At 39.8% G+C, this 18,567-nt stretch overlaps 1 pseudogene across 1 annotated transcript; it reads right to left on the bottom strand.

Moving 5' to 3' along the window:
• Positions 1-569: 569 nt before the first annotated feature.
• On the bottom strand, positions 570-2,284 carry LOC308352976 (adenylosuccinate synthetase isozyme 2-like; annotated as a pseudogene). The gene is made up of 2 exons: positions 1,683-2,284; positions 570-1,091 (listed from the first exon to the last, which is right to left on the bottom strand). The product of its transcript is annotated as an adenylosuccinate synthetase isozyme 2-like (transcript).
• Between the last annotated feature and the right edge of the window lie 16,283 nt (positions 2,285-18,567).

Genomic DNA, 18,567 nt, shown 5'->3' with positions numbered 1-18,567 from the left:
GTAAAACCCAAGAACACACATTGACAATGATGAAGAGAAACTACACTGAAGGGAATTCTATTTTAGATTTAAAGCAGCATGGATCATACTATTTCTAAACACTGAAAGGAAACGTGGCACTGTGAACAGTGGGAGCAACGCATGACTCGGCAATTCACCCAGTGGACGTGGCTGATGATGGCACATGCCACAGTTTCTCTCTACACCAGCCAGCATCTTAAATGACTAGAAACTATGGACGGGCTTGAAACTCACTTCAGTGTCTTTATTCTTGAAATTTGAAGATCATGAATGAAATATTTTTTTAAAAGATTTTATTCATTTATTTGACAGACAGATCACAGGTAGGCAGGGAGGCAGGCAGAGAGAGAAGGGGAAGCAGGCTCCCCGCTAAGCAGAGAGCCTAATGTGGGGCTCGATCCCAGCACCCTGGGATCATGACCTGAGCCGAAGGCAGAGGCTTTAATCCACTGAGCCACCCAGGCGCCCCATGAATGAAATATTTATGAAAGTCCTCTTCCTCCCCCACTCCCCACCTCAAGGAGTGTTTCTTATATCACTGGAAATCCTTAAAAGAATCGAATCATAAACTCTCCGGATTTACCTATACCAATCCATTTAACTGGAATTTGAAGTTCTTCTTCAATCAAACGAATATAATTTTGGCCTTAACAGGTAGTTCTTCAAATGTCCTTGCATTTGATATATCTGTGTTCCAACCTGGGAGAGTCTTACACTGAACTTCAACTTTATTTAAGACTTCTTGGTTTCCTGGGAAATGAGGAATGATTTCACCATCTAACTTGTAAGCAACTCCAACTTTGATTTCCGTAAATGTGTCCAAAATATCCACTCTTTTAAGTGTCGACACAGGAAATTCATTAATCGTATGAGGACATTTGGGCGAAATGAGGTCCAGCCAGATTCATCTTCTTTTCCTTCCAGTGGTTACCCCAAGCCCTCCACCTCTTTTTGTATTAATTCTCCAATTTCATTGTCTTTCTCTGTAGGGAAGGCACCAGTGCCAACTTGAGTTTTGTAAGCTTTTATGACCCCATCACTTCTCCAGCATTTTGGGAAGGTATACCCAATCAGGTATAGACACCTCCCACTGTACAGTTTGAAGAGGTTACTGTTATGCCCCAATAATGGGTCTGTGATTAAAGGAGTGAGACTGATATAAAGGGTCAAGCAAAGCTTTATTTCGCGCCAAGCATCAAGAATCTAACCGAACGTTCGGGGACGCACCTCTTACAAGAGAGGGCGACCCTTCTCTGTTTCACAGTCTAGCTTTTAAGGGCAAAGGCCATGCGGTCGGGCCTGGCCACACACAGGTGACCAATGAGATTGTAACACACTCAGCAAACTCCACAGCGATGCTAGGTGACCAATTGAGTTACAATTTACCCTAGTAGACATTTGACCCAGCCTATCACCTTGGTCAGAATTGGCGCCCAAAAGACTCCCAAAGGGCGGGGCCCATATTCCTTGGTAGCCAGGGAGACAGTCTGCATCCCCCACTGATCGGATGTCTCCACCTGGCCTGACCCACCCTTGTATCTGGGCTTTGTTACCTGGAGCTGGTTTCCGGGACTTGTTTTAAGTAAGTCCCCTGGGGGAAGGGGAGCAGGGACAGTTTAACTTTAATGAAAGCCTCTTGCTAAGTAGGTCCTTACCGTTACAAAAGGATAAGTTCTAAAATTAATATCTAGTAGTTCTGCATTGGCACCTTCTACCAAGATTTTCTTTGGTGGTCCATGCAGGGCCTCAGAGAGGAAATAAATTCCATCTCTCACCATTGGTTTAATCCTTTCCATATAGCCCTTGAGTTTTTGCAATTCACTTAATTGTTAATTTCCAAAGTGGGGCATATGATTTGTATTGCTTAGCCAGAACTTTGAACCTCTCAGAGAAGCCATCAAAGTCAGAAATAAGATCAGTTCACTCCAATGCCAATAAACTGGGCCAATGCCCTTTTTTGTGGTACCCCATTTTTTTTTTCGGCTTCTGATTGTCTCTTTTGCTCCTGGAGACCTTCAGATCCTTGTTGAAAATCAAATACACCAGGAGCACTGTCAGATAGGGCAAGCCTGTTTTCCTAGCCTTCCAGGCCTTTTCCTTTTTGGACATTTTTCTCTGCTTCCTCAAATAATCTGGGAAGATGAATTATCACACTATTTCCAATGAATATGGTAGCATTTGGATTAATTATTCCACAACATCCAGTATGGTGACCCGGTTCTCCCTGGGCCACGCCCCAGGGCCTACACAATCCCGGTTGCATATGGAAGGTGCCATAGGATTGGTGTCATTGCGCCGGCTCCTGTGACATGAGGAGAGTCCGAGGGAGACGCAGGCAGTGAGGAGTGCATGAACTGAACTGCTCTGTGGCCACCAGCCACATGTAGAGAAAGAACGAGCCAGAGCCCAACCCAACTACTTACCTTTTTTTTTTTTTTTAAATATTTTATTTATTTATTTGTCAGAGAGAGTGAGCACAGGCAGACGGAGAGGCAGGCAGAGGCAGAGGGAGAAGCAGGCTCCCTGCTGAGCAAGGAGCCCGATTTGGGACTCGATCCCAGGACCCTGGGATCATGACCGGAGCCGAAGGCAGCCGCTTTACCAACTGAGCCACCCAGGCGTCCCAACTTACCTTTTTAATTCTAAACACTTATCTTCAAAATTTTCAATGAAAATTTCAAATATACAGAATACTTGAAAGACCAACACAATAAGCATTATATACCATACCTATCACCTAGATTCAGCAATTATTAACATGACATAGATTCAATAGTTAGTAACATTACCATTTTCCTTAATGTATAAATATGTGTGTGTATATATATATTTATATATATGGAAGTTGGTTACAGACATCATGACACATCAGCCCTAATATTTAGCCTGTAACTCTTTAGAATGAAAACATTCTTCTAACTACTAAACCATAATCACACCTAAGAATATTAGTAATAATTTCATTATTATCTAATATCGACTCCTTAGTCAAAATTTCCTAGTTATTACCCATGTATCATTTTACTTATTATTTACTATTTTAAGTAATCACCACCCCCAGCAGGAGGCTGGAGCTCACCCCCTGGAGATCAAGAGTTACTCGCTCCGAGGACTGAGCTAGCTAGGCGCCCCATGCCCATACATCTTTCTTTTGTGGCTGATTTTTGTTTTAACTGGACCCAGTCAAGACTCAGAGGTTGGTTTTTGTTGTTTTGTTTGTTCACTCACCTCTACTTAAGACGGTGATTTTTTTTTTTTTTTTACGGACCAGGCCTGTTATTTTAGAATGTCCCACATTCTGGATGTGTCTGGTTGTTTCCTTATAAGCTTCTTCTTAACCTGTGTTCCTCAGCTATCAGAGCCTGAGAGGAAGGCTTATGTGCTGTAAATAATAATGATATTTCTGACTCAAATTCAACATTATACATTATTTCTTACCTTCGATTTTATATAGCTACTTCTTCTTTCTTAACTAACAATTTAAGTTCTTAATAACACTCATAGTTTACTTATTTGCTTTACCCTACAATTGTTTAAAACAATAGCACAATATTACTACTACAAAAAACTAGGGGAAGATAAAGATTTCTTTGTGGTTCTTTTATCTTTATAGCATATCTAAGGATCGGATAAAAGTGTGCTAAGCTTAAAAACCACTTGAAATAATTTTGTCCTCTGCATGGTTATGTTAAAAGTTTGATATGTATTTAAGTTTGTTTTGTGTTGTTTTAAACTGAATATTTCGTTTCTTTCCCTTTTCAGTTAATTTTATTTTTTGAATTATAGAAAACATTTACAGGAGTAAAAAAAATCAAAATTATATAAAGATGTAACGTTAGAGAAGTCTTACTTCCATCTGTATCTCCTCTACCTGATTTCTCCTCTGTCCCTATAGATGACTATTTTTTTAAAAAATTAGTTTCTGGTTTATTCTTCCTATTAATTTTTGCAATAACAGGCAAGTATGTATTATCCTCCTGTTTCTGTTTTTTTCTCACAGAACATAGCATATTCTAGATCCCGTTTCACAATTTGTTCTTTTCACTTAATAAGACACTCTGAACATCACTGCGTATTTAGTATGTAGAAGTCTTTCTCATGCCACCCTCATGGCTGCAAAGTACTCCATTGTGTGGATATGCCATGGTTGATTCATCCATTTCCTTCCATCATTCAGCTCACTGGCAGATACATGGGTTATTTGGAAATTTTAAAAAATTTTTTGATAATTTTTGAACAGAAATTTAAAAATGTGTTTCATATTTTCATAAGTTTATAAACAGAGTACTGTTTTTTCCTGATGGCTTATTAGTTGCTGCTAATTTGCTTGAACTTGAAAATTAGATCCACCAAACCTGTAACAATTGCCTATAAAATAGGAGTGATAGACGTGAGCAAGGGCCCAGAGAGCTTTCCTATGAGGTAAACTATCCTATCCAGACCTACCTAGAAACTTATATTCTGAATGTCTTCCTTTTATGACTTATCTTGCTGTTTTGTTTGATTTATATTAGTATTCTGCTACAACTACCTTCTTACTTCTAAGGGACATTCAGATTATCAGTGGAAGTTACATTTTTTTTCCATATAAATTTTTTTTGGAAATTGGATTGTCCGTACTTCCATATTAAAATAGCAAAATCTTCCCTGCCCTGAAAAGTTCGGTTTGGTGAATGATGGAGAGAGTAAGAAGTAGAAATGCTTGTAGTATAGGAAGAGGTCAGCACATACATACAGCAATGTGCAAATATATATAGGTGAAAATATACCTCTAATATTATACCAGCATATATCTGTAATGCCTGATCATACACCTGTAATACCTAATGTAATTTTTCTGCTTTTCACACTCAATGGCATATCATAAGCATTTTTCTGTGTTAGGAGGAACTCTACTGACTACAATTTTAAAATGGCTGAAAATCATACATTGTCTAAAAGCAGAATATTAAAAATTTACTTTTATCAGTGGGCCCCTTTCTACTCAAATGGAATCTACATAGAAGTTTCAGGTATGGTTCAGAAAAGTTCTGAGTTTCATCAGGCAGTTTGACCATCATATTTTAATTAGTTAAATAATTTAATTTAATATAAATCTGTCTTGTTGTCCTGATTATTTCTTTTGTTCTTACTTGATGGGTGCTATGTCTTCTTATTTCTCTGATTGTTAGTTTTATAGTTTACTTGTTTCCTGCATTGTCTCTGTTTCCTCCAAGCTACTGTTACCTATTTGATTGTTTTAATCTGTCTATTTTGGAAGGAAGACTTGCCTGACATTTCTAGAGTCGGTAACTGTGTATTATTATTAAAGAGCAAAGCACTAAAATGATGGCTGGAGTCTGTGTGCAGGTAGGTGAGGCCTTCTAGCTGGTGTGCTTGACCTTGGGATGATCAGGACTCAGCTGGATCTGTTGAGGGGCCCCCACATACATGGTTCTATATGGCTACTCTTTCTGACCATTCAGTCTTCCACAGAAAGGTCCTGGAGTCCAGGGTTTGGAGGAGGTAAGCCTGGTTGCTGGCACTCTTGGAATGGGGAAGGGAGCTGAGTCTTAGGTTGCTTTCCCTTAATTCCCATTTTTAGTCCGAGACATCATCATCACAACTGTTTGCCATGCCTGTGTCTTTAAGCACAGAATCTTTTTTTCCATGTTCCAGAGAATAAATCTTCAGTCTCTTTGAGGGCAGTTAAACATTGTTGTCTGACTGTCCAACTAGAGGGAGGGACCTGGGACTAACTATTCCCCCAAGATTTTTTTTTAAAGATTTACTTATTTATTTATTTGATAGAGAGATAGAGAGCACAAGTAGTCAGAGTGGCAGGCAGAGGGAGAGGGAGAAGCAGGCTCTCCACTGAGCAGGGAGCCTGATGCAGGTCTTAATCCCAGGACCCTTGGATCATGACCTGAGCCAAAGGCAGCTACTTAACCGACTGAGCCACCCAGGAGCACTGTCCCCACAAGATTTTTCAATCAGTTTTTTATATCACTTGCTTCTCCCACACTATGCTAAAACTGCTGATTCCTGATTTCTTTCAGGGGTTCTCTGGGGGTGAATCAGCATTTTCTTATTGGTTTCCCCTTTATATGCACTTGGGTTTCAGCTTCCTTTAGCTCTGCCAAGTCAATTTTGACTTCTCCATCTGTTTTCCGCCTCCTGAAATCTTATCAAATTATCATGTCCATTGTTGTCCCTTCTCTGGTTCTCTTTGTCCCTTGTCTTCAGACTTTAATGTGGACTTTTAGAAACAAGCAGAAAATAATGCATGTATCCCATCCTCCGTATTTACCCACAAGCCTCTTCAAGTAGCCTTAAATCTTCACTATTTGGGAAAAAGGACTCTTTTTATGAAATATGTGAAGATCCCCTAAAGCCCCACCATGGGCCCTACTATATATTGTACCATAATTGGCTAACCATTACCCTAGTGTTGGACATTTACATGGCTTCCAATTTGATATTATGGTAATAACACAATATGAGCATTTTGGTGCATGAATTATCCACATTATGGCTATTTTTCTGCTTAAATTGTTTAAATTTGCATTTCTTTAAGTGTTTTTTTCTCCCATATATGTATGAGATCTGCATTTCTTCTTTTGTGATTTATCTATTACATGTCATAATACTTATATATTATAATATTTGTGTATGTTAATTTATTATACTTAAGGCAATATATTTATGGTTAAGTGTTTGCTTTTTAATTTTTGTTTCTTTTTGGGGGTGTAGACACTTAAAATTTTTGCACAAACATACCTGATTTTTTAAATGATTTCTTCCATCTCATACAATTTCTTATTTATTTAAGATTTTATTTACTTATTTGAGAGAGAGAGAGAGAGAGAGAGAGAGTGAGCATGGGGGGAATGGGCAAAAGAAGGGGAAGCCAACTCCCAGCTGAGCAGGGAGCCGGACACAGGGTTCAATCTCAGGACCCTGGGATCATGAACTGAGCCAAAGGCAGATGCTAAACTGACTAAGCTACCCAGGTGCCCCTTCCATGACTTTTAAACTCAAAAATATATTCTTTTATAAATATTTAGTGAATATTCTGATTTGAGGGTTAAAGATGAGAGCATTATTATCATAGGGGTTAGAGCCAGAGTTCTTTTTTTCTATTAGCATGAAAATATGTTTATTTTATAAAATTTTGAAGTAGAATCTGAATGGTATATTCATGTATATATATGAATTACATTACATATATGCAATTGAATTAAAATACATATAAGAAATTCTAGGAAAGAAAATACAACCAATGATTCGTAATTGTTGTCTTTGGGCACTAGGCTTTTCTCTATGTTCTGATATTATATTGTTTATATTTCCTTAAATATATGGGCATTCTTTTTATATTATAAATGAAAAATTAAATCTTAATTTTCAAGACTAGTTTATTTGCTTTTAAAATTTTATTTATTTATTTTAAGTAATCTCTCCACCAAACGTGGGGTTTGAACTCATGACCTCAAGATCAAGAGCCACATGCTCTTCGGACTGAGCCAGCCAGGCATTCCGCCCCCAACTTAAAAAAAATTATTTATTTATTTAATTATTTATTTAAAGACTAGTTTAGAAATGAAGTATAAACTAATATGATGATCATTTCCTTAGTAATAAATTCTCAAAAAAATTTTAATATTAAAAAAAACTGTATGTAATCAATGTATACAACTTGCTGAGTTTGGAGATGATTATACACTCATGAAACCATCACCATAAGCTGTGCCATCAACATATTCATCCCATCCAAAAGTTTCCTCCTCCCCTCTTATTTACTATTATTATTTTTATTATTATTATTGACTTGACATAAGATCTAGCCTCATAGCAAATTTTTAACCATGTGATATAGAATGGGGAGGTAACTAGTTAAGGTACTAGTTAAGAGTTCTGAAGCTCCAAGAGTACATTCTGGGAAAAACATGGAGAGAGAAGATTTGGGGTGGATAAGACTGAGGTTTGGGGAATGCTCACAGCCAGGGAGGGAAGGAGAAAGAGGACTCAAGAAAGAACTAGGCAGAGAGGTGCTTGAGAGAGTTGTGGTGGTTTAAGTTCTCTGAAGAGAGTAAGGCCTAATGGCGGTGTAAGATGATGATCCCGCTGGGGCGTCGGTCTCCCCCACTGTGCTCAACTCCAAGCCCATTCCTGCAGATGCTGCTAAGCACAGCTGAAGACAGGCATGTTGAGATGGAGAGAAAAAGCGCTTCATTTTTTGTGTGCGTGACATAGGTGTCTCACATTGCACCAAGCTTTTGTGTCATTGACTCGACTCATTTTGGCACTTACGATCACTATCTTTTCAAGCAAAGTTAGTGCTGCAGACTTAAAACACCACAAAAGGGCAATCCTTGGCTGTTCCTTTTGTCTCCCTTTTCAAGAAGCGTTATTAAGTATCCTGAATTATAAGGCTGTTGCTTCTCCAGCTGAAAGTATATTTCCCCCAAGCAGAGGTACTTTCCAGTAGGAAGTGTGGCTAAGAGCTATGGAGCTCACCACAATTGCTGCTGAACTATAATTGTCCAAATTGGATATTTTGACTTTGCTTCTTCCAGTTCTTGGGCCCATGCTTGGTATTATCCTCTACCTTCCATCTTTACCACTCTAAGAGAACATTTATCATTTAAAAAAAAATCTTTTATTCAAATTCCAGTTAGTTAACATACAGTGTAATATTGGTTTCAGGTATAGGGATTCAACACTTCCATATGTCACCCAGTGCCCTAATGAGAATTTTACATGACTGTTTGCAGTGGTGGCTTCTGGAAAAAGCCCCCTATATGTGTAGGGGATGGCTTAGGATGGAAAAGTAATGCTGGATTTATGAGGCTGGAGGGACTTTTCAGGAGGACAGAGCAGAATGAGGAAGGGACCACAGGATGTCAAGGTTGTGAACCGTATCTTCATTGAAGATGATATATGTCCTATCATTTATCAAATGTACTTAGTTATTTCACAGATTTTTTAATGAAAACAATGTTCACATAAAAAATAAGAGATTATGTAGCATCTCTAGTCTTTTGGCGTAATTTGTAATAGCATCACTGGCTAGTTCTGTTAAGTACCCACTGAGTTCATTTAGGTCAGTGACATATAAATACACCCTAATGGTGTAACCCATCAGCTTTCAGGGTCTCCATGCAGAATATTCCTACCAAATTATCCTTGTGATGACTCTTTGGGTTTTCTAAAGATGGCTTTTTAGTAACAACTTGAACACATCAGTTTGCATGGCCTTCAAACTGACCCAAGCCTACATCTTGATTCTTGATTTTTCCATTCTAATGAAAATTACTGTGAGGAAGGAACAGTGATTCAAACCAACAAACAAACATTGACAACTGTGCACAAGACCAAGTGATGCCATTCCTGCTGCCCAGTTGGAGTAGAATGCTCTGTGAGTGCTGATGCAGGCAACAGAGGCAGGCAGGGCAGAGGAAAGCTTGGAAAGTTTTCAAGATTAATTAGCACAAAGGTGGGGCATTTGGGATATCTGGCACCAGATAGTAATCAACAGTACTAATTATACTCTCATATTCAATCAGTTATGGTGGATGAATTGGAGTCGATCGGCCGGTGTGGTTAAGGAAGCTGCAGCTGTTACAAGCTTCTCTTTAAAATATGTTTACACGTCTCTATAGCTCATGTATTAGTGCGTCGCACTTCATTTTTATGTTTCTTAGAGAAAATGAGCTCCATTTCCCCTCCAGTTAGAGTAGAAAGTTGAGACATAAGACTAAGATATGCAAACATAAAAATCACCTGGAATGATACATTCTCAGGTAAGCCACAGTGTAGTCAACACTATATATTTTCAGTGTCTTGATATTTATGTGAGGGTGCTCACAGTACTGCAAAGGACATGTGATCGCTCTTGAGGCACAAATTCTAAATTATGTCACTTTGTTATTAAATAGGAGAAGACTCTAGAATGTCTTCTGTTCATTAGTTTTCCAATTGGGAAGTGAGGTGGCATTTGAGGCTGAGTAGGGCTGTCTGGTGGGATCAAACTGGGTATATTATATTTTGAGCTCATGCATGCTTAAGTAACATTTTTTTTGGTAGGTTCAGGTGAGTTCCATGTGAAGGCTGGTATGACCTTTTTTTAACTGAAGGTTTTTCTTTTTAATAGATTCATCACACTATAATTAGGCACTGAGAAGATGTTTATGCCATTTTTCAGGAAATTCACACGGTAGGCTTTCAAAGAATTTAGTTGCACGTGATAGACATTCAGCGCGTTCAGTATTCTTGGGTAGGATATAAAAATGAAAAAGGTACCTCTCTCTTTTTCTGATAAAGAATGTTTTTAGTAGGTGGTCACATATATTCACATATGTTGCTCCTTGGAGAATATTCAGTCTTCAGTATTTTCTGTAAATTAGTAGTTAGATCTAAAGTCTGTCAATTCTAGAGGATGGATCAGATTTAGATTAAATTATTTTTGGCAAGAATACTTCCATAGTGGGGCACGTGAGTGGCTCAGTGGGTTTACCCTCTGCCTTCAGCTCAGGTCATGATCCCAGGGTCCCGGGATCAAGCCCTGCATCAGGCTCTCTGCTCAGTGGGAAGCCTACTTTCCCCTCTCTCTCTCGCTGCCTGCCTCTCTGCCTACTTGTGATCTCTGTCTCTGTCTGTCAAATAAATAAATAAAATCTTAAAAAAAAGAATACTTCCATAGTAGTGTGTATATATAGTAATTTGTAGAATGCTTGGTTATTTCTCTTTTGTTCTGTTAGCAGTTGTTGATATTTGCCCAAGCCCCTTAATTCATTAGAGGTTCCAAAATGTTGATATTTTAATTGTATTTTTCTTTCTTTACTAACTGGTATACTTCTGTAAAGAGAACTTCCCCTTATCAACTCTTTGGTTATCCTTAGTTATGGTTTATATAGGAAAATCGAGAAAACACTTACTTTGGAGGCTGAATAGGGCTGGATGGTTTTTAAACTAATAAGATATTATTATAATTTTTGCTTCAACTAGTCAATAATATTTCAAGAAATTTAAAAACATTAAAGGCAAAACTCTTATATTTACCCAGGTATTTACTTTTTCTTATGTTCTTAGTTTCTTCTACCAGATTCAAGGTTTCTATCCAGTATCATTTGCCTCCACCCTTCGGAATTTCTTCTAGTGCTGGTATTTGCAATGAGTTCTTTCAATTTTTATTTATTTGACCATGTCTTCATTTTACTGCTATTTTTGAAAGATATTCTTGTGGGTTATAGAATTCTAGGTAGATAGTTTTTTCTTTCAGTACCTTAAAGATATTCCATTGTCTTGTCAGCCCTTTTTTCTGATGAGAAAATTCAGAGACCATTTGTGACATTGGTCCCCTGCGTGCAACATGTCATTTTTCTCTGACTTCTTCAGAGTTTATTTTCATCTTTGACTATGATATGCCTAGTTATTTTAATTTTTTAAAAATCTTGCTTGAGGTTTGCTGGTCTTGTTTATTCTGCTTGATGTTGATATGTTTGATCAATTTTAGAAAATTCTTGATCTTGGAGCACCTGGGTGGCTCAGTGGGTTAAAGCCTCTGCTTTCGGCTCAGGTCATGATCCCAGGGTCCTGGGATTGAGCCCCGCATCGGGCTCTCTGCTCAGCAGGGAGTCTGCTTCCTCCTCTTTCTCTGCCTGCCTCTCTGCCTACTTGTGATCTCTGTCTATCAAATAAATAAATAAAATCCTTAAAAAAAAAAAGAAAATTCTTGATCTTTATCTCTCTTTTTTTTTGAGCTTTTTTTTTTTAAAGACTTTATTTATTTATTTGACAGAGACAGAGATCACAAGTAGGCAGAGAGGCAGACAGAGAGAGAGGAAGAAGCAGGCTCCTCACTGAGCAGTGAGCCCGATGCGGGGCTCGATCCCTGGGATCATGGGATCATGACCTGAGCCGAAGGCAGAGGCTTTAACCCACTGAGCCACCCAGGTGCCCCTTTTTAAGATTTTATTTATTCATTAGAGAGAGAGTGACAGAGACTGAGAAAACACAAACGGTGGGGGAATGGCAGAGGGAGAGGGAAAAGCAGGCTCCACACTGAGCTGGGAGCCCGATGTGGGGCTCAGTCCCAGAACCTGGAGATTATGACCTGAGCTAAAGGCAGATGCTTAACCATCTGAGCTACCTATGTGCCCTAGTTTTCTGTTTTCAAGTTATAATTCCTTTCCTCTGCAATGTCCAATCTGCTGTTAAGCTCATTAAGTGAATTCTTCATTTCTGGTATAATTTTCATTTCCAGTGTTCCCTTTTGTTTCTTTTTATAATATCCATTAAGCTGCTGAAATCCTTCACAGCCTCATGTGTATTGTCCAAATTGTCCAATAGATGCTTTAACATACAGGTCATATTTATTTTAAAGTCTGTTCCATGATTCCTTCATCTGAACGTGTTTCTTTCTCCTTTACGTAACCTTTAACTTCATATTGTGTGCCAACCATTTTATTGAAGAGTTTGAGATAAAGATTGAAATTGAAATAAAGAACATTTGCTCCAATAAAAAGGCACACTCTTTTTTTTTTCTTTCAGGCTGCTAACAAGAGAGTACAAATTTGTAATTTATTTGGGTCTCGGCTTTGTTGCAGCTCTAGCTTGATGGTTCTCTACTGGCTTCAGATATTTAAGACTTTCTCTTCAGTAGGGACTGGATTCTGAACACTGGTGAGGTTCCAGGGATCTCTTTAGCGTACTGATGAACTCTTTGAGTTTGGAACTATGGGAGATCTCTTTCTGCTTTGTAGCCTGGCTGTCAGCTTTTTGAGTCTTTATGGAGTTTTCTTTGCTTTCTAGTTCTGTTCCCGGTGTTCTGCACCTGGAGATTTCTGTCCCTATCCTGAGTCTTTGGAAGTCTGCTTCATTGTGCTCGAGAAGGCCAGAGTACCTGAGGAGTGTTTCTTTCAGCTTTTTTGCTGAAAAGGCAGGAGGAACACTGTAATCAAAGGCGTTGAGGTGGAAATAGACTACTTTGTTCAGGGGACGGCACTGGTCTGGTTGGTATGGAGTGTGCAGATGGAGGGGAGTCAGGGTGTTGCATCATTGCCTAGGATATTAGTTGGCACCATATTAGAATGGGCTTAGATATTAAGGCAACAACTTTGTACTTCTTGGTAGTTGGAAAACTTGGCCTGTTAATGACCAAGAAAATGACATGCTGCAAATGGCAATTTAGAAAGATTGATATTGCCACATGATGCGTGATGATTGGAGAGTCAGTCTTGAGCCAAGAAAATCAACAAGGTGATTATTGGAATATTTTATGCACAAGGTGATAAGCGCTCCCAGCAGGACAAGCAGAGAAAATGGGCCAACAACTCTGAAGAATACTTCACCTCTTTGAGCTGTTCATACTCATGCTTCCTTCCCTAACAGTTTTTGGCACTTATGTGATTTTTTGTTTTTTGTTTTGTTTTGTTTTGTTTTTATGAGCTTCTGTGACTTACAAAAAAGAAACAGAATAATTCATGTTATGCTAGCATTGAGGGGTAAGATTTTACTCAGAGATAATTGAAATATCAAAACAGAATTCAGTATTATACTTCTTGCTTTCATCAGTGTGTGAAGAAATCACTCCTGAAATCATCTTTCATTAGGACTTCATTCATTAAGCTTCAAGTGTCTCCTAACGTTTGGGGGGTTATAGGTGTGCCTCAGTGACGATAGATTGCAATATGGCAAAGTAACAAATAACCTTAAGATTTTTGTGGCATATTTGCGATGACGTGGATGGAACTAGACGGTATTATGGTTAGCAAAATAAGCCAATCAGAGAAAAACAACTATCATATGATCTCCCTGATATGAGGAAGTGGAGATGCAACGTGGGGGGTTAGGGGAGTAGGAAAAGAATAAATGAAACAAGATGGGATCGGGAGGGAGACAAACCATAAGAGACTCTTAATCTCACAAAACAAACTGAGGGTTGCTGGAGGTTAGTGGGGAAGGGAGAGGGTGGTGGGGTTATGGACATTGGGGAGGGTATGTGCTATGGTGAGTGCTGTGAAGTGTGTAAACCTGGCGATTCACAGACCTGTACCCCTGAGGCTAATAATACATTATATGTTTATAAAAAAATAAATACAATTATTTAAAAAAAGATTTTTGTGACATAAGGCATTCATTTTTTTCCCCCTTTATACGACATATCCATTTTGAGTTGGCGGGGGTACCAGCAGATTGTAGACTCTCAGGAGTCAAACTAACGGAGCTGTTGACATTTCAAATATCACCAACCACTCTACTGGGAAAAGGAAAATGGTAAGCCCTGTCTCTTAAAGCTTCTGTCTGGAAGTGCCATAAGTTGCTTCTCACATTTTGTGACCCAAAGTCACATGATTATACCTACTTCTAGAGGTGGGGAGGTGTTAGCAATGGACCTGGCAGAGAGAAAACCAGAAGATACATAATCAACCCTAATGACTCTCACAGAATCACTTTAATAATCTCATTAAAACTGTGGACCCTGGGGTCCTGGGATCGAGCCCCGCATCGGGCTCTCTGCTCAGCGGGGAGCCTGCTTCCTTTCCTCTCTCTCTCTGCCTGCCTCTCTGCCTACTTGTGATCTCTGTCAAATAAATTAAAAAAAAAAATCTTAAAAAAACAAACAAACAAAAAAAAACTGTGGACCCTGGTTCGCCTGGATGGCTCAGCAGGTTAAGAGTCTGACTCTTGGTTTCAGCTCAGGTCATGATCTCAGGTTGTGAGACTGAGCCTGGCATTGGGCTCTGTGCTGAACAATGAGTCTGTTTGAGATTCTTTCTCTCCCTTTGCCTCTCCCCCTGCTCTCTCTCAAATAAATAAATAAATCTTTAAAAAAAATTATGGGCTCTCCCTCCCCAAAAATGTACACATATACATATTTTGGTACGATTTCATTTCTATTTCAAATGGTTCACAAGCACCCTGAAGCTTATTCATTGATTCCCAAAAAAGTTCAATTATAGGATAAAAACCTCAGTTCTGAATTATATGTTCATTGTGATTTCTCTGCCAATATCGATCTGTATCTGTTATTTCCTCCAACTCTTTAACCCCAATCTGTATTGAAATAAAAAATAAATGCTTCCTTTTACCTACCACGTAGAGTGCTATGGTGATCTAACAGTGTCACATTCTGGGGATATGTTCTAGAGCAACATAAACTAGTCACATAAACTAGACGGTAAGTCAAGCGCTGTCACTTTATAGCAATGTAATTGGGACAAGTTACTTAGCATTCTCTCTCTTGATTTTGTCTCCGAGTAGAAATTTAAAAATCTTTACAGACTTCTTGAACATTGGAAGGGACAGATATTTAAGGGTCAGGGCATAATGTTCTTTTTCCATAGCAAGCTGGCAAAGTTGGGTGGTCTTGTGTACGTAAGAGGTGGAGAAATGGTAATAACAGTGGAATCATAAGTGTTATTAGAAGAAAGTAGCCCTGGGGTGCCTGGGTGGCATAGTTGGTTAAGTGACTGCCTTCGGCTCACATCATGATCCTAGCATCCCACATCGGGCTCCCTGCTCTGCAGGGAGTCGGCTTCTCCCTCTGACCGTCCCCCTTCTCGTGCTCTCTCTCTCATTCTCTCTCTATCAAATAAATAGATAAAAATCTAAAAAAAAAAAAATGAAAAGAAGAAAGTAGCCCTGTGAAATACTGCAAAGATTTAGGTTGTGCCCCTCCTGCTCATTTGTAAGCCTAATTGTAGAAGAAGGAACTGAATATTGAAAGAAATTGTGGGGTTGGTATGGGTAATTGCCAAATGTTTATCTTAGGAAATACGTGCTTTGGATTCAGAAGAGGAGGGGATTGCTGTAGGTGGTGGGATCTTAGGAAGACATTATAGAAGAGGTGAAGTTTGAATTGCTGGAGGCCGATGTTTTGGTTGAAAGGGATGGATAATGGAGCAAAGCCATGTTATTAAATGACACGATTTATGTCAACACTTTAGGCCTTTGGCCCTAGTCACACCTATGATTTATTCAGAATTTGGGAAGAGCCTAAAGGATTACAATAGCCAGGCCTGGGCCAAAGGGTGGGGAGCGGGGAGTTTAGGCATGGGGCATGTGATACTGTGTTTTTTTTTTTTTTAAGATTTTATTTATTTATTTGACAGAGAGAGATCACAAGCAGGCGGAGAGGCAAGCAGAGAGAGAGGAGGAAGCAGGCTCCCCGTCGAGCAGAGAGCCCGATGCGGGACTCGATCCCAGGACTCTGAGACCATGACCTGAGCTGAAAGCAGAGGCTTAACCCACTGAGCCACCCAGGCGCCCCGATACTGTGTTTTATAATAAGAAATATATATTTGGTTTTTATCCTTATTTCTGGCACAGAGTCCTAAAACCCTTGGAATTTCCTAAGTGATAAGGGTGATAAAGGTGTCCTAATATTCATGGCAAGCTCCTTTCGACCATACCTGAGTTTATATCAGTGAGGAGACATTGGGAAAGCACCTAAGGATGGGGAAGGTGGTTACCGGGGAAACTGATTCAATGATTAAAGGGTTGGAAATTTGAGTCCCCGGGATCTTGACTCTTGAGTGAAGGCATCGAGGCAATGAGTGGGTCACTCACTGTTGCACCGTAAAGGGCTATGAGAACATATTGAGACTGGTCCTGTGTGTGACTTATGGCACCAGCCTCATCATTTTATAGACCATACTTAATATTTTACCCCCTCAAATACCACCTGAATATAGCTGGGCTATTTAAACATGGGACTATTTAATTACTATTTAATCATCTTTCTCTGTTTTTGATTTTGTTTTTCCTCTTCCTGCCTTGTTACAGACAACCAATTTCTATTTTTTTAAGTTTCAGCCAGTGTTTGTTTTTGCCATGTACCTTTTATTCCCTGTCTCAGAAAGAACTCTGTTGGGGCGCCTGGGTGGCTCAGTGGGTTAAGGCCTCTGCCTTCAGCTCAGGTCATGATCCCGGGGTCCTGGGATCGAGCCCCGCATCGGGCTCTCTGCTCGGCAGGGAGCCTGCTTCTCCCCCTCTCTCTGCCTGCCTCTCTGCCTACTTGTGATCTCTGTCTGTGAAATAAATAAATAAAATCTTTAAAAAGAAAGAAAGAAAGAACTCTGTTTACTCTGTGTGGATTTTTGCAATAATTGGCTATCTGTATCATCATTTACAGCTAATGGCAACCCTCCATGTCCTGTAGAAATAGAGGTTGAGGATGGCTGGTGTAGAGCCAAGAACTTGGGGGTTTTCCACTACTTGTGACCATCGGAAGAGAGAGTGGTCAGTCCCTCCCTGCAAACGTTGTAGCCTGAAGAAAAACCATCATTCCAGAATAATCAGAGGCTAAAAAACCCAGAATTGACTTTGTAGGAATATATACCATGGATATTGACCAGTATTTTCAGTAGCGCTCTCCCGGCCCAGCAGACTGTTCCCTACATCGGTACCTATGAAAATGTGTGGTGCCCGTAAACACTAAGCATTTTGTTTAAATATTAAACTTCAAAGTGCTCCATCAATTTTTAATGTGCAAACTATCCTTGAAAGACTCTGTTATGTTGCTCTTCCCTATCAGGGAAATACTTGAGGGACATTAGGCGAGCTCTCGGGTTACAAGGAAAAGGCCTACTCCGCTGCAAACCGCCCTCAGAGTGTCTCGGAAAAGCCAATTTGTGAGCAGAGGGCGGGCGGCCTCTGAATCACTTAAAGCCTCTATTTCCAAAACTGCTTTAACCAGTCGAACCCTCAGGAAGCTGCAAGCCCAGGCACTTCTTCAGTGAATGGAAATTAGGGCTTACCTCTTGCAAAGAACTGCTGACCGGAGGAGAATCGTCTAGAACAGTCCAGCACAGCAGTTTTCATTGCTGGAGTTAGGGGCCCTGGTGAGAATGTCTTCACAGTGAGTCACACCCTTGTTTTTCCCCCAAACATGCCGGCCGATGAGTTTCTGCAACATCTGAATGAGGAGTTATGTCTTGGCTAAACTGGATTTCTATGTTAAATGTTGTCATATATGAGCACCGCCGATTCCTTTACCTTCTATGGGACATGGATTTGTAAAGAACAGGGTCAGAGAAAGGCTGGGACCGCGAGGCCTGACTTGGAACTTGGGTCGTAATGGTGAGGAGGAGGAGCACCCCTCATGAATTTGGTTTATGTCCTATATTTGATGGCGCATCTGTTTGTTTGCTCATTGAAGTAATTTGTGGAGTGTCCATAAACTGTTGGGCTGCCGGTGTGTTGGAGACGTTGTGTGGTAGGAGAGGAGTGGGATGAGTTAAAGTTGGGCAGTCACTGCATGGACGAGTTTGGAAGTTCTGTCATTGGCTTGGGCATCTGTTAGAACAGACTTGACCTTGCTGTCTCTCTGAGAGCGGACAGGCTCATGTACCGTCCGAGCCTTAGAATGTTCTGAAAAACCCGTGTGGGTACAGCTTTAGACCTTCTCAGGCTGCCTTTGAAGGCTTTGCTGCCATGTCATCTGGGACAAAAGTGTGACAAAGGGATTTGAAATTCAGAAATACTAGAGGATGGGATTGGTTCAAAGCTGGTTGTTGGAGCTTCAAGAACCAAGGGTTTCATACTGATTTGCAGCTTCAG

This window comes from Martes martes (genome assembly GCF_963455335.1).
Source record: "Martes martes genome assembly, chromosome: 12".
In the NCBI taxonomy this organism is placed as follows: Eukaryota; Metazoa; Chordata; class Mammalia; order Carnivora; family Mustelidae; genus Martes; species Martes martes.
Note: the sequence above shows the minus strand (reverse complement) of the source record. Positions and strands in the feature narration are given on the sequence as shown.